This window comes from Amblyomma maculatum, chromosome 7, assembly GCF_055883805.1.
Source record: "Amblyomma maculatum isolate TAMU_Amacu chromosome 7, ASM5588380v1, whole genome shotgun sequence".
Lineage (NCBI taxonomy): Eukaryota > Metazoa > Arthropoda > Arachnida > Ixodida > Ixodidae > Amblyomma > Amblyomma maculatum.
The window spans coordinates 9,188,980-9,203,465 of NC_139350.1; positions in this window are offsets into that span (position 1 = coordinate 9,188,980).

A 14,486-nucleotide genomic window follows, 5' to 3' on the forward strand; every position below is an offset into this window, starting at 1 on the left:
ATCCTGGAACTGTGGAAACGGACGCGAGTGCCTAGAGTAATTCTCGATACATTTGCGCGCAACTTGCACGACAAGGAAAATGGTAAAACCGCCAGTTATGTTTCGAAGCCGCTGTCCAAGCTGTCACCCGCCGTGCTCGTCCAGATGGCGACGGTCTGTTCAGCTGGTGGCATTCGAAAGGGTTCTCCTCTCACCCGCCGTGCTCGGTTGCGCTGACCGGCGGTCTGTTGAAGTGTACCTGCTGAGCACTTTGGAGAACTACTCGGAGTCGAACCAAGTTTAGAGCATGTTTATTGCAACTGGTCTCTTGCCCCCAAAGTCACCCCTGACACCTCGTCAAATAGGCTCGCTAAACAAAGACCATGTCGCTAAGCCAATATACAGCCAATAAGCCAATACGCAACATATCACGCGTGCACATTCCATGAAGTTCAACTCCGCGGCCGTGGTCACGTGCGCCAGTGCCGGACAGCCCGGGTCCCCTGGAAATGAGCTTCGTGGCATCCGCTGCTCCTTTACACAAGAGCTCAACACACACACACACACACACACACACACACACACACACACACACACACACACACACACACACACACACACACACACACACACACACACACACACACACACACACACACACACACACACACACACACACACACACACACACACACACACACACACACACACACACACACACACACACACACACACACACACACACACACACACACACACACACACACACACACACACACACACACACACACACACACACACACACACACACACACACACACACACACACACACACACACACACACACACACACACACACACACACACACACACACACACACACACACACACACACACACACACACACACACACACACACACACACACACACACACACACACCGTGGATGATCTGCGGTTCAGAACACTGCTGCTCGCCTTGCCGACGCGCGGACATCCGGAGTCGTCTTACGGGAGGCGTTGCGTAGCGACTTGAAATGCGCGCGCCAGCCAGGCATTCCGAGATCCACGGTCACGGGAAATGAACGAAAAGGCACGCACCGCGCGCCGGCTCTGAAGTGCAAACACCGCAGCTGCGCTTTCGACGAGCAGGCGCAGAAGCCGGCGGTATGGCATGTCGCGTTGACAAGCGCAACACCGCCTCTAAAAAAAAACAAGTATGAACAAACAGTTCAAAATTGTTCCGTGCGCCAAAATCACACCGATTAATCCGCATGCTGGCAGCTCTTTTAAAAACCGCAAATAAAGATTTGAATGCTTCGGGGCGTTACTCGACCTTAAAAAGGCATCGCCTCGCTACTTGCAAATCAAATCAAGGAATGTACACAAAATATTAGAAATTAAAACAACTATAGCCCTATAGCAAGCGTAATAATGCTTTAGGCACCCAACATGCGCAATTTCTAGGAGCGCCCGGCGGCGCTGAGTTGTAGTCGCGCCGTCGGGGATGAGCTATTACACAACTTGTCCGATGCGTCGGAGGGCTATATAGGACCGCCGCAAGCGCTTTTCGCTCATCCCGCGACGCTGTATCGACGTCCTAACCTACACTTGTTCTCCCGGTCGGTAATATGCGTCCCGTCGCCGCAAGCTGTACCGCGTGGCATCGGTGCGTTCTGACCTTTAGTGTGCAGCCGGACGAGCCTTGGGGCTTCCTCTGCACGCTGAAGGTAGGTGACGACGTCAAGGTTCTCCTCGTCTGTTACGTGCGGCAGCATTGCATCGAGCGTTGTGGCGTGCTTCCTGCCATGCACAAGCTTGTAAGGGATCGACCAGGTTGTTTTAGGACAGCGGTGTTGTAGGCGAAGATGACGTGGGCTAGAATAGCATGCCACGGCTTCTTCTGGGTGTCGAAGTACATGGCGATCATATCCACGATCGTTTTATTGAGGCGTACCATAAGTCCATTTGTCTGGGAATGGTACGCTGTGAATGGCAGCTTGCGTCAGCTCCGCAGTAAATACTGTTCCCCTGTGCGTGAACAACATTTCTGGGGCTCCGTGTTGCAGAATATGTTAAGTAATGCCGAAAGTTGGGCGAGTTGGTTAACATTCATGATGGAAAATAGCGCGAAAGTACACGAAGGACGGAAGGAAGTAAGACACGGACAAGCGCTATGTTCGAGGGAAAACTTGGGAACTTCTGCTGCGGTGCCATTAGGCGGGTAATTTCCTTCGGCGTAACGGGTCATGTAATCGGTTGCCAAGATAATTCAATTGTTAACAGTACATTAGAATGTGAAGAGACTGAGGAGATCCTTGCCCGTTTGTTGAAAGGGCTTGTCCAGGGGTAGTATGGGGTTCAGTAGCCCAGCGAGTCTGACATTCGCGGCAAATTAGCGTAATAGGGAACATCGGCAGGTAATAGCGACCAGTAATACTTCCGGTCCGGTGCAACGTGCACGCCGTCCCGAGATGCTTTGCGGAAGGCTTATAGTGGAAAGCCGCCCGCAATTTTTTTCGGAGTTACTTAGACACGACAAGGAGGTATGTGGCATTGGATGCGATGTTCTGGACGAGGACATCGTTGTGCACCGCGAAGCATGACAACTCAAGTCTGAACACAGGAGGAGGGGAAGTGATCTTGCCTTCTGATAGTCCGCTAGGTCTTTCAACTCAGGCTCCAAGCGCTGCTGCTGTGCAACACTGCTGGCGCTTACCGTCCCAAAGAAGGCGTCGTCTTCGTCGTCTTTCAGCGGCGCGTCAGAGTGTGCGTCGGAATTCTTGCAACCAGACTTGTAGATTACTGTGCTGTCGAATTCTCGGAAACGTAAGTCCCATCGAGGGCCGGAGGGGTACTTTAATGGTGCTTGGATGGTAGACCGTAAAGGTAGAAACGGATCTTCGACGAGGCCCAGATAGTCACGAGACACTACTTGGTCGGAGAGTAAAGTACAACTTTTTAGAGGGATCTGCTAGCGCAAGACTTAGTTTTTCTCACTCCAGTATTCCTCTGAACGATGACGGCGCCTAGACCCATGCTGCTTGCGTCGGTGTTAATTTCAATCTCCGCGTTTTTATCAAGCGGAAGAGCTAGGAGAAGTGAGGACTGTAAGTGGAGCGTAAGTTCCTTTTCTCTTCGTCGTAGTCTTCCATTTGCGGTGATTTCCACTAGAATGACACTTCTGTCTATAATCTTAGTCAAAAGTTCGCCGAGGCACGAAAAGTTCTCGACTATTCGTTGGTAATACGCACACAGTCCGAAGAATCGGCGTACAGCTTTGTTTAATGGCTGCGTTTGGGCGAGTTGGTTAGATACGTTAAACCTGAGAGGCGCATAAAAAACGCACGGACAACAGCATGGGTGTGTCCGTGGTTTGCTGTTGTCCGTGTGTTTTTTATGCGCTTTTCAAGTTCAACCGCTTTGTTGTCACCGGGTTGTGAAAACTGTGCAATTCCAGCTGTTTTCTGTAGAGAGGGGGCGAAATCTGTCTTTGCTTAAGATATGGCCCAGTAACAACAGCTCTTCGTAGGTGAAGTGACACCTCTGCTTTCAGCGTTAACCCTGACAACTTGTTTGTGTCGACCGCTGTCCGAAACCTAATCAGGTGGTCTTCAAATTTCGACGACAGCGATGTCGTCTAAGTATACCAGACAAATCTGCCACATCAAGCCAGCCAGTCGGGATCCATTACTCGCTGGAAAGTCACTGGTGCGGAGCAGAGGTCGAATAGCGCCGTCTTGAATTCGAAGAGGCCGTCTGGCGTGATTAACGCGGCTTTCTCGCGGTCTCCTTTGTCCCTTCTATTTGCCAGTACGCGCTGTTCAGGTCATTCGACGAGGAGTGCTTAGGAATTTCAGTCATGCGGGGTAGTGGGCAGACATCCTGCTTCATACTTTTCAAGCGGTCGTAATCAATGCAGAAATGATGTGTCCCGTTTTACTCCACGAGAACGACGGGTGCCGGCCAGGGGCCCTTCGATGCCTAGATGACTTCATTACGATGCATTTCATCGACGTGCTCGCGGATGGCCAAGCGTTCGCATGGCGAGACACTTTGACGAAGAGTTGAACTATGTTCGTCTGTGATAATGCGGTGCTTTACCAACAGAGTTTGTCGCACCTTCAATATTGACGGAAAGGACTCACCGTAGCTTTTGAAGAAGAGTGTGAACATGATTTCTGCTCTGGGGCTGGGTTCATCTTGAACGTCGGCTGATTTCCTCGGGTGGGTGCATCGTCTACTGGCATGGTAGGGGAGGGCTAAGAGATCTCGAGTGTCTACTCGAGGAGAGCGATCCTCGTGCCCTTCTTGAGATGCCGGTACTCTTCGGTGAAGTTCGTCATCAGTACCGAGCGTACCCTCTTCGTTAATGGGTGGTACCGCTTTCGACGCCGAGCCCTCGTTTCAAAACCAACTGGGTGTTTCCCTGGGTGGTTTCCATGCCTCGTTGCACACGCAGGCCATGACGCTTGATCGGGGCGGCATGGTTGTCTCCGTCGAGGACGTTTAGAGTGATGTGATGCGTCGATGTCGTCGTAGTAGATATGGCGCTGTCCGTCGAGACCTTGACGAGCTTTGAGCGAAGGCCGGTGTTCGCAGGATGTTCACTGAGAAAATGCATACCCAGAGCAATTTCTCTCGAGCGGTTCTGTAGGATCACCAAGCTCGTAGGTTAAATACGCTCAATTACGGTTACCCTTGCAGTGCATCACGCGGATGGCGTAATAAGGTTACCACCAATGATGCGGATTAGCATGCTATCCCAAATTGTCATCCCTTTGTGGAGCTGGGACGCGAAAGATCCACTGATATGACTGTGTAGTCGGCTCCTGCGCCTACGAACACAGAACCCGGGCGGCCGTCGAGTGCTACTTAAAGGTCATTTTTAAGTGTTTTCATGAGCGAGGCCACGGCCGAAGCATGCCGTTGCTACCTTGCTGGTCGGCGGTGCCAGTATGGCCTCTGGTCGGGTCAGTCGTGGATGTGGTAGTGAGGAGCGGCGTAGAGGCTGCGTCGACGTCACTCATCAGGATCTTCGCTTTTTTACGCTGTCGAGCAACCTCACATCCAAAGATTGCTTTGTTCACTTTCCACTGCGGGGGTACCTTCCTCGCAAACTGGGCTGTGGACGGCAATGGGGACCTCACCCGATGGCACAAAACGCTTCGCTGCTCAAATAACTGCCGATTTCGTCGTTCAACAGGGTGGGATCGTGGGGCATCGATTCGGCCGTGTCATCTAAAACCATGCGATAATCAACGGGAACATAGGTAGGCAATCTCATTTTTTGAGTCTGACGGAAGGAGTGCTTACACACACTGCGTAATCTGGCTAATTTTTTCCGCTTCGATGGTTTCACGGGTACGCTGGTCCTTCTTTTTGCCAACTAAAGAACAGTTGTCGAATATTGACCTGCAGTTTCTACATGTGTTGCAATGTTTGAGAAGTTCACCGTCATGTTCGTTTTTATTACTGACATTGCGATTGTGCTCACGGAGGCGGTCATTAAGGCAGCGACCTGTTTGCCCTTCAATTCTGTCCACTCTAAACTGGTCAAAAGAGTGACAGCGAACCTTTGCCTTCAAAATTCCCTTCGAAAATCCTGTTCGCACTTGAAGTGTAAGTCTGGAACAACGGTGCAGAAGGCTTTCGCATGCTGGCTATCCTGGTCACCTTCTGAATTCAGTAGCGGAAAGTTTGCTCAAAAAAACTTAACACTGAGCTGCATTCTCATGCGCGGGTTCTCTTGAAATAAAAGAAAAATCTGTCAGTAATTCCCTATTTGCATACCCTTTCCCACAGCCTAAAGCGAATTGGAAAACAGATAGATATTTCAGTGGTTTTTTTCCTCCGCTAAAAAGTTAAACAGCCTATCCAAGATAAGCAAAGGTATTTGTCCAGTATCCAATCGATGTAGTAAAGAACACCAAACTTCGTTCACTGAATGCAAGGCAGCTGTGGTGTACCAGATTCCGCTCTCATGTGGACGTCAGTATGTAGGACAGGCAGGTCGCTGCCTAAATGACTGCCTCCGTAAGCATATAATTGCAATGTCAGTAATAAAAACGAACAAGAATTTTGAATTTGTCAAACATCGTAACACATGTACAAACTGCAGGCCAATGCTCGAGAAGTGTTTTTTAGTTGGAAAAAGTAAGGACCAGTGCACCCGTGAAATTATTGAAGCGGAAAAGACAGCCAGATTAGGAAGTGTTTGTGTAAGCACTCCTTCTGTCAGACTCTCAAAAGAAATAATTGCCTACCTACGTCCCCGTTGATTATTGCATGCTTTTGAATGACACGGCAATAACGCTTATATAAATTATTGCGCATTTGCTTCCAATAAAGTTGCTGGAAGTTAGCGCTATGTGGGTCGACTCGTTCTTGGTCGTTCTTGGTTGTCTTTTTGTGATATTTCTCCGAACCCTGAAGTGAAAAGTAGTCTTGCTTAGCTTCGCTTCGTCGTTCCACGCGTCGAACGTATTCTGACGCGTTCGAACAGACCTAGCGAGTCGTCCTAATCCTCATCCGACCATCCCTGGAAGCGGGGCGGTTTACGGAGTTGGATGAAAGGAAAGGGTTGTTTCTGTTCGACGGTTGCGATCTCCGGGAGTATCTAACGATGTCGGGATTTAGTACCTCCTCCAGACATCTCATGGTAGTGACAACAGCGGAAGCGAGAAGCGAAGAGGGTAGCGTTGCACTGAAATGAACTCATTACTAGGCTAATTTTTTTGTACCTATGTAGCTTGCGGGGCTCTGCCCAACGCGGCCTGGGAGAAGGGTTCGTTACCAAAAGAATGGAAAGAAGAGCAGATACGTTTCATTCCCAAGCAGGGGAAACCACCCCACGTCGACAACCTGCGCCCCATCTCCCTCACGTCGTGTGTGTGGAAGGTGGTCGAGCGTATGGTTTTCAAAAGACTACAGAGACATTTGGACGTTATCTGAAGAGGCTTTGCAAATAGCTGAGGAAAGGAGGATGGCAAAAGTTATGGGGGAAAGAGAAAGATACAAGGTTCTTAATGCGGGTTTTCAGAAAATAGCAAGCAGAGATAAGAATGCCTTTCTGAACATACAGTGCCAAGCAGTTGAAGACATCAGCCAATTAAGGAACACAAGAGCTCTATATAAGACAATCAAAGATATCAAAGGAAGCTTCTGTGCTAAGCTGGGCGTGATAAAGGACAAACGAGGCAAGGACCTCACTGGAGCCTCAGAGATAAAGAAGAGGTGGCAGGAATACACAGAAGAACTGTACAAGAAGGACCCGAATGTGGAAACCCAATATAAGACGGTTGTGATTACTGATCTCGAGCCGGGCATCCTGAAGAGTGAAGTTGAATGGGCCTTAGCCAGCGTTGCTAAGAACAAAGCTAGCGGAATTGATGACATTCCAGCTGAGTTGCTTCAAAACCTCAACCATGATGCTGTTAACATTCTGCATACTATATGTCAGAAGATTTGGACAACCCTGCAGTGGCCACAGGATTGGAGGAGGTCAGTTTACATTCCCATTCCAAAGAAAGGCAGTGCCAAAGATTGTTCCAACTACCGCACGATCGCGTTAATTTCGCATGCTAGCAAGGTGATGTTGAAAATCCTCCAAGGTAGGCTGCAGCAGCATGTGGATCGGGAGCTTCCGGACGTGCAAGCTGGGTTTCGCAAGGCAGAGGAACTAGAGACCAAATTGTCAACCTTCGCTGGGTCATGGAAAAAGCAAGAGAGTTCCAGAAACCCATCTACTTCTGCTTTATTGATTATGCGAAAGCGTTTGACTGCGTAGATCACAGCAGATTGTGGCAAGCTCTCCAAGAGATGGGAGTTCCAATTCACCTCATCTGTCTCCTCAGGAACCTGTATGAAGGGCAAGAGGCCACAGTCAGAACTGGGCATGGTCTTACTGATTGGTTTCCGATTGAGAAAGGAGTGAGGCAAGGCTGCATACTGTCGCCCTGTCTATTTAACTATATGCAAAGTGCATCATGAGGAAGGCCGGTCTGGACGAGTTTTCAGCTGGAGTGAAGATTGCTGGAAAACGTATCAACAACCTTGGATATGCGGATGATACCACTTTAATGGCAGAAAGTGAAGTGGAACTCAAGAGACTTCTGATGCGCGCACAAGAAGAGAGTGAGAAGTTTGGGCTTAAACTGAACATTAAAAAGACAAAGATCATGGCGTCTTGCCCTATCAAGTCCTGGAGCATCAAGGGACAAGAAATGGAAGCTGTGACAGCTTTTCTCTTCTTGGGCTCCAAGATTACCTCGGAAGGAGACTGCAGCCATGAAATTAGGAGACGCCTGCTTCTGGGAAAGAGAGCAATGGTTAGCCTTGACCGCCTAGTAAAGAGCAGAGACATTAGTCTGCCAACCCAGATCCTTATAACTCGTGCTAGGGTCTTTCCAGTTGTGATGTATGGATGCGAGAGTTGGACTGTGAAAAAGGCTGACCGCCGAAGAATTGATGCGTTTGAATTGTGATGCTGGCGAAGACTCTTGAGAGTTCCTTGAACTGCCAGAAGATCAAATCAGTCGATATTGTCTACCATAAACCCTGACTGCTCATTTGAGGGTCAAATTCTAAAGTTAAAGCTCATGTACTTTGGTCATCTGATGAGAAGGGAGGAGTCGCTGGAGAAAGATTTGATCTTGGTAAAGGTTGACGGTTGCCGGAGAAGGGGTAGACAGCGAACGCGATGGTTAGATGGCATCCTCGAGGCATTGCAGGTGAAGTTATGTGATGTTAGAAGATAGTGAGAGACCGGAAAGCGTGGCGTGACATGGTCCATAGGGTCACGAAGAGTCGGACGCGACTGAACGACTGAACTGAACTGATCAGATGCCACCGACTATGTACGGATTCCGAAGGCACCTGAGGACGCAAGGCGTCTTGGTGCAACTACACGAGCTAGTTATCAAGAAAGCGAAGCCTCATACGCCAAGAGCTATTCTGGCGCTCGATCTTAAGGGAGCCTTCGATAACGTTACACACGAAAGTATCCTCCGCACCCTGCGCAAAACGGGGTGCGGAAAGCGCACCTTCAAGTATGTGCAGGATTTCTTAAGCAACAGAATGGCAACCATCAAAATTGGAGAAGAAAAGTCGAAACCAATAACCCCGGAGACAGAGGCACCCCGCAAGGGTCGGTTTTTCGCCGCTTCTCTTCAACTTGGCTCTCTGCCCTCTCCCGACTTTGCTTCAAGACATAGAGGGCACAGATCACGCTCTTTACGCAGACGATATCACCGTGTGGACGTCGAGAGCGGGGTCGGAGTGTTGGATGGAGGAGACCCTTCAGAGAGTGGCAAAGACCGTGCACGAGTTCGCTCAATCGTGCGGCCTCAGATGCTCGCCCCAGAAGTTGGAGTCACTTGTCATCAAACCAAGAAGAAAGTTAGGAGAGCAAGAAAACGTCCGCATCACCATCGACGGCGTGAACATAACACCAACCACGCAAGCACGTATTCTGGGTGTCATCTTCCAGAACAACGGCAAGGCGGGGGCGTCGCTCGCCAAGAGGAAAGTTTCAACGGAACAAATTTCGCACATGATCAGAAGAGTAACGAACAGAAAAAGAGGATTCAAGGAGGACGATGCACTGACGCTCGTCCAGGCCTTCGTGACGTCGCGCATCGTTTACGCGGCGCCGTACCTGAAGTTACTCAAGAAAGACAGCGACCAGTTGAACATCATTATACGCAAGGCAACCAAGATGGCGCTCGGCATACCGACGTATTCTTCGACCGACAAGCTTCTCGGCATGGCCAAGCACAACGACGTTGAAGAGTTAATAGAAGCTCGTCTGTCTAATCACAGAGTCCGGCTCAGTCAAACTTCGGCGGGACGTCGCGTTCTTGCCAAGTTGGGCTGGCAAGAGGCAGACCGGGAGGAAACGGGACCGTTACCCAAGTTGTGGGCGCATAAAATCGTGAGTAAGCCGCTGCCTCGAAACATGAGGCCGGGTCGTAACGACGGTCGCAGAACGGCTCGCATAGCAGCCTTGAGGGATATATTAGAGAAAATAGAAGAACAGGAACAGGGTGCCACTCTCTTCACAGACGCTTCGTTACCCATGTTTTCATCGAAAGCAACGCTGGCAGTTACGACGCGGAATATGCTCGTAACCTGCGCCTCTATTGAGACGTCTTTTCCAGAGGCGGCAGAAGAGGCCGCGATAGCGCTTGCACTCGCGCAGCCCAAAGTGGGAAGAATTGTCACCGACTCGCAAAAGGCGTATAACAATTACAGAAAGGGATGGGTGTCTCTTGCGGCACTAAGAATTCTCAAAAGTAAACGCGACTTTCCTGAAAGGAAAGTTGAGTTGATATGAACACCGGCTCACTGTGGGCTGGTGGGCAACGAGCTTGACCACCAGTTCGCCCTAGAGATGGAACACCGGGCAGAGGAAGGTGAGCCACAGTCCATTACTAGTTATAAGGAAATTACGAACTATTACAAGACGGAGAGGCGACGTTACCCCGACCCTCACAAATCGCTTACCAGAGAACAGCAAGCGATCTACAGGCAGATACAGGCAGGATCCTTCCCGCACCCTTACCTTCAACACAAGATGTACCCGGAAAGGTACCAGAAGGAATATGATTTCTGCAAGACTGAGATAGGCACGCTCCAACATGTCATTGGAGTGTGCAACTTCATCAAGGAAATCCCCCCACCTCTTACCTGCCCCACTACCCCACCACCCCATCCCTCATCCTCCCTTACCGAGCGATGGGAGACTTTACTAACCAGCCCCGCCGTAGAAGACCAGCTCGTCCTGATCTCCAGGGGCCAGGCGGCCAGGGATGCATATAGGTCCCTTGAAGAGGGAACCACTCCCATCGACGGCGTCTAAGCAGACGTCGTATTTAGCTCGAGCAAATAAAGTTGTTTCTCCCTCTCTCTCTCTCTTGATTTACGAGCAGGAAAACATTAATACGGTGGCCTCGAAAGTATAGCAGTCGTGCTTGTCGGTCATCCAAGTACAAAAAACAAAGGCTCGTTGCACTCGCCAGTGCTCAATTTAAAGTCTGCGAAGAAGCATGTTTCTAAAGACGCAAATGATGACCGCATAGAGCGCCTGGAATATTGTGGAAACGGACACGAGTGCCTGAAAATACATCTAGGTGCATCTTGCGCGACATAGGAAATGAAAAAGACGTGTCACGCGACAAGCATGAACCGAAAGGAGTACAAAATTATTCCGAATGCTACAATCACAGTGATAAGGCCTCATACTGGCGGTTGTTTGAAAAAAAAAGTAAATACTTCAACGGTGCGCGGCGTTATATGTTCTATATACATGTGCTTTGCAGAGCTCGGAGCAAGCAGTATCACAATCACATCAAAGCCAAACGTTTCGGAATACAAAGCCCTCGGAGGACGCTATACAGACGGCTGCTTATGCACAGGGACTCAGAGTGCTAACAGAAGTGGAGATAAAGCTAAACTAAGGAATAGATGAACTCGGTCTTTCAAGCGGTGCCGCTTGCAGTCAAGCGGGCAGAGCCGTTATTGCACCAGAGGCGGTCTTCATTATAGATTGATGAACTGAGATTGGCGCATTACAAAGACGAGTAGGAAAAACAGTGATAGGACAGGATCAAAGGTCTTCACAAGGTCATATGGAAGCCTTGCCACTTGTAACAGAGCGGTATAACTGTTCAGACCCTAATGGGCTACATAGTGTAACTGGCCTATAGCCTTTCATATATCGAAATTTTTGTTTATCGATTAAACATTATTCAGCATTTTTGTCCTGATGAAAAGAAAAGAAATGCTAGGCTTAAAGCTACAAACGCAGTAGCTTGACGAGGCTCCTAGCCCTGATTGACGACTGTCATGCCATTACATATATATATACAGCTAAGTACAGTATACAGCTAAGTAACAATATATATATATATATATATATATATATATATATATATATATATATATATATATATATATATATATATATATATATATATATTGTTACTTAGCTGTATTCGCTGTTCGTAATGAGGATGAAGAAGTGCAACAGACTTGGAGAAGACGACGACGCTGAGTGTTGTGAAATCGATGCCCTCATCAACGTTAGTTGTGCGGACAGCTTTGGGACTGTAAATCTTCCACGTAACATCTCTTGGTGGAGGTGAATCTATTCGATCCCCTGTCACAAGTTGGATCTCCGCAGCTGCCGCCACATCGGAACCACCTCGATGACTACCGACGCCTCTACCTCTACAGCCGCCGCACCTGCTGCTGTAATTGCCCACCCCCGTGACTCCGGAACCTTCTGCGGGACCGACGACGTCGACGTAGACAACTGGCTAGGCCTATACGAGCACGTGAGCAAGCACAACAGGTGGGATGCCACACTCATGCTCGCGAATGTAATATTTTACTTGGCTGGGACCGCGCGGGTGTGGTTTGAAACCCACGAAGACGAGCTAACATCTTGGGATATTTGCAAACAGAAGCTGCACGACCTATTCGGAAAGCCTATTGGCCGCCACATTGCCGCCAAAAAAGCGCTCGCCTCTCGCGCCCAAACGTCTACGGAGTCTTATCTCACATCCAAGACGTCCTGTCTCTATGCCGCAAAGTCGACCAAGGCATGGCTGTGGAGGATAAAGTCGGCCATATAGTAAAAGGCATTGCCGACGATGCCTTCAACCTCCTGTTGTGCAGAGATTGCTCCACCGTGGACTCTGTGCTACAGGTGTGCCGACGTTTCGAGCAGGCGAAACAGAGGCGCATATCTCACCGTTTCGACCGGCTGTCGAACACGGCTGCTAGCTCCTCCTGTATCGATATCCCGACTCCTCGACCGCCTGCTAACGACAGCACTTTGACACGCATTGTCCGCCAAGAGCTTGAGGCAATGACTCCCGCGGCCTCGCTGTCGCATACACCCGACACCACCCTGGCTACCATATCACTTATTAAGGCTGTTGTTCGACAAGAGGTTTCGAATATGGGCCTCCCTTCTACCAGCACCACCGACACCACGGATTCAGGACCTGCCCCTCCAGTAATTGCTGCCACCTCAACCAACGCCGGTTTCTCGCCCCGATGTCGTTACCGCAACCCAAATGAATGGCGTACCCACGACAATCGCCCCATATGTTTTACTTGTTCTCGCGTTGGCCACATTTCCCGCTACTGCCGTAGTCGCTGGTACACGCTGTCTCGTCAGTACACCTACGTCGACCGCCGCGGAGACTATGCCCCTCGCTATTCCCCACCTCGCCCCGACCAGACCCTTGCTGACCCCGGTTCCACTGTCCGTGCTGCCAACCGTTCACCATCCCCGCAAGCACGACGTCCGCGTTCTCCTCTTCTTCGCCGCAGTTCGCCACCGTCATTTTCTGGCCACGTACCGGTAAACTAGCTAATGCAGCTCCCGGAGGTGACGCTGCATTTATGACCCGGACCGAAAAACCTCTGTTGACCCCTGCCCTACAAAATAACCGTATCGACGTCCTTGTGGATGGAGTTCCCGTTTCTGCTCTAATTGATACAGGCGCCCAACTGTCCGTTCTAAGCTCCTCATTTCGCCGTCGCCTCAAGAAAGTCCTTACGCCAGCCGTCTCGTCCACAGTTCGCGTCGCCAATGGCAGCCCTGCTGCCGTGGTTGGCATGTGTACGGCGCGAGTTACAATTGCTGACCGTCATGCCCCAGTGTTGTTCACCGTCCTACATGAATTCCCCCACGACGTTATCCTTGGCATTGACTTCTTAACAGCCCACTCTGCCCTTATTGACTGCTCTAGCGGCCTACTTCGCTTGGAACTTCCGCTCTGCTCTGAAGACCCCTCCTGCTCACCCCGCCTTCGATCAGCACAATTTAGCCGCCTTCCTCCTGAAACTGCCGTTTACATCCCTATGTCGCCATTTCCACCCGTCCCAGAACACGCCACAGACAATGATATACATTTTTCGAACACATTTCAACTCACAGAAAACGAAGGAAACATATTTTACAGGAAAACAAAAATCGCGACAGCAGCTCTAAAGAGATCGATACAATCGAGTGTACACAAGTTCACGCGCTAGAAGCAGGAAAGTAGTCGACTACAGGTTACAGAACATCCGCTGTACAAAAGCAATCGGTGTCGGAGAAATGAACATAATTAACCGATATATCTTCTAGAATAAGGTATTTAATTCGGCCAGTTGTATTTGCTAAGCTTATTTATATCTATAGTTTTATTTTGCTGGAAATTCAAATAAACAGGTGTGTGGTATTGCAGTATATGTCGGTCCTGATTATTGCGGAAAGAGGGTATGGACCAGTATTCTCTGTTTCTGAATACGTAGGCTACTTCTAAGGGTCGTGTAAATTACATCATTTGATGAAAGCGTCCTTGTCAGGTTTAACACAGTGTTTGTACTTCATAACAGAATTAAGTTTGTGTAAGTGGTACAGGGGAGTAAATTAAACGAAGCAAGAAGTTGTCTTGTATAAGCGTCACACCAGGCGTTTGCTACATAACGAATAGCTTTCTTTTGCAA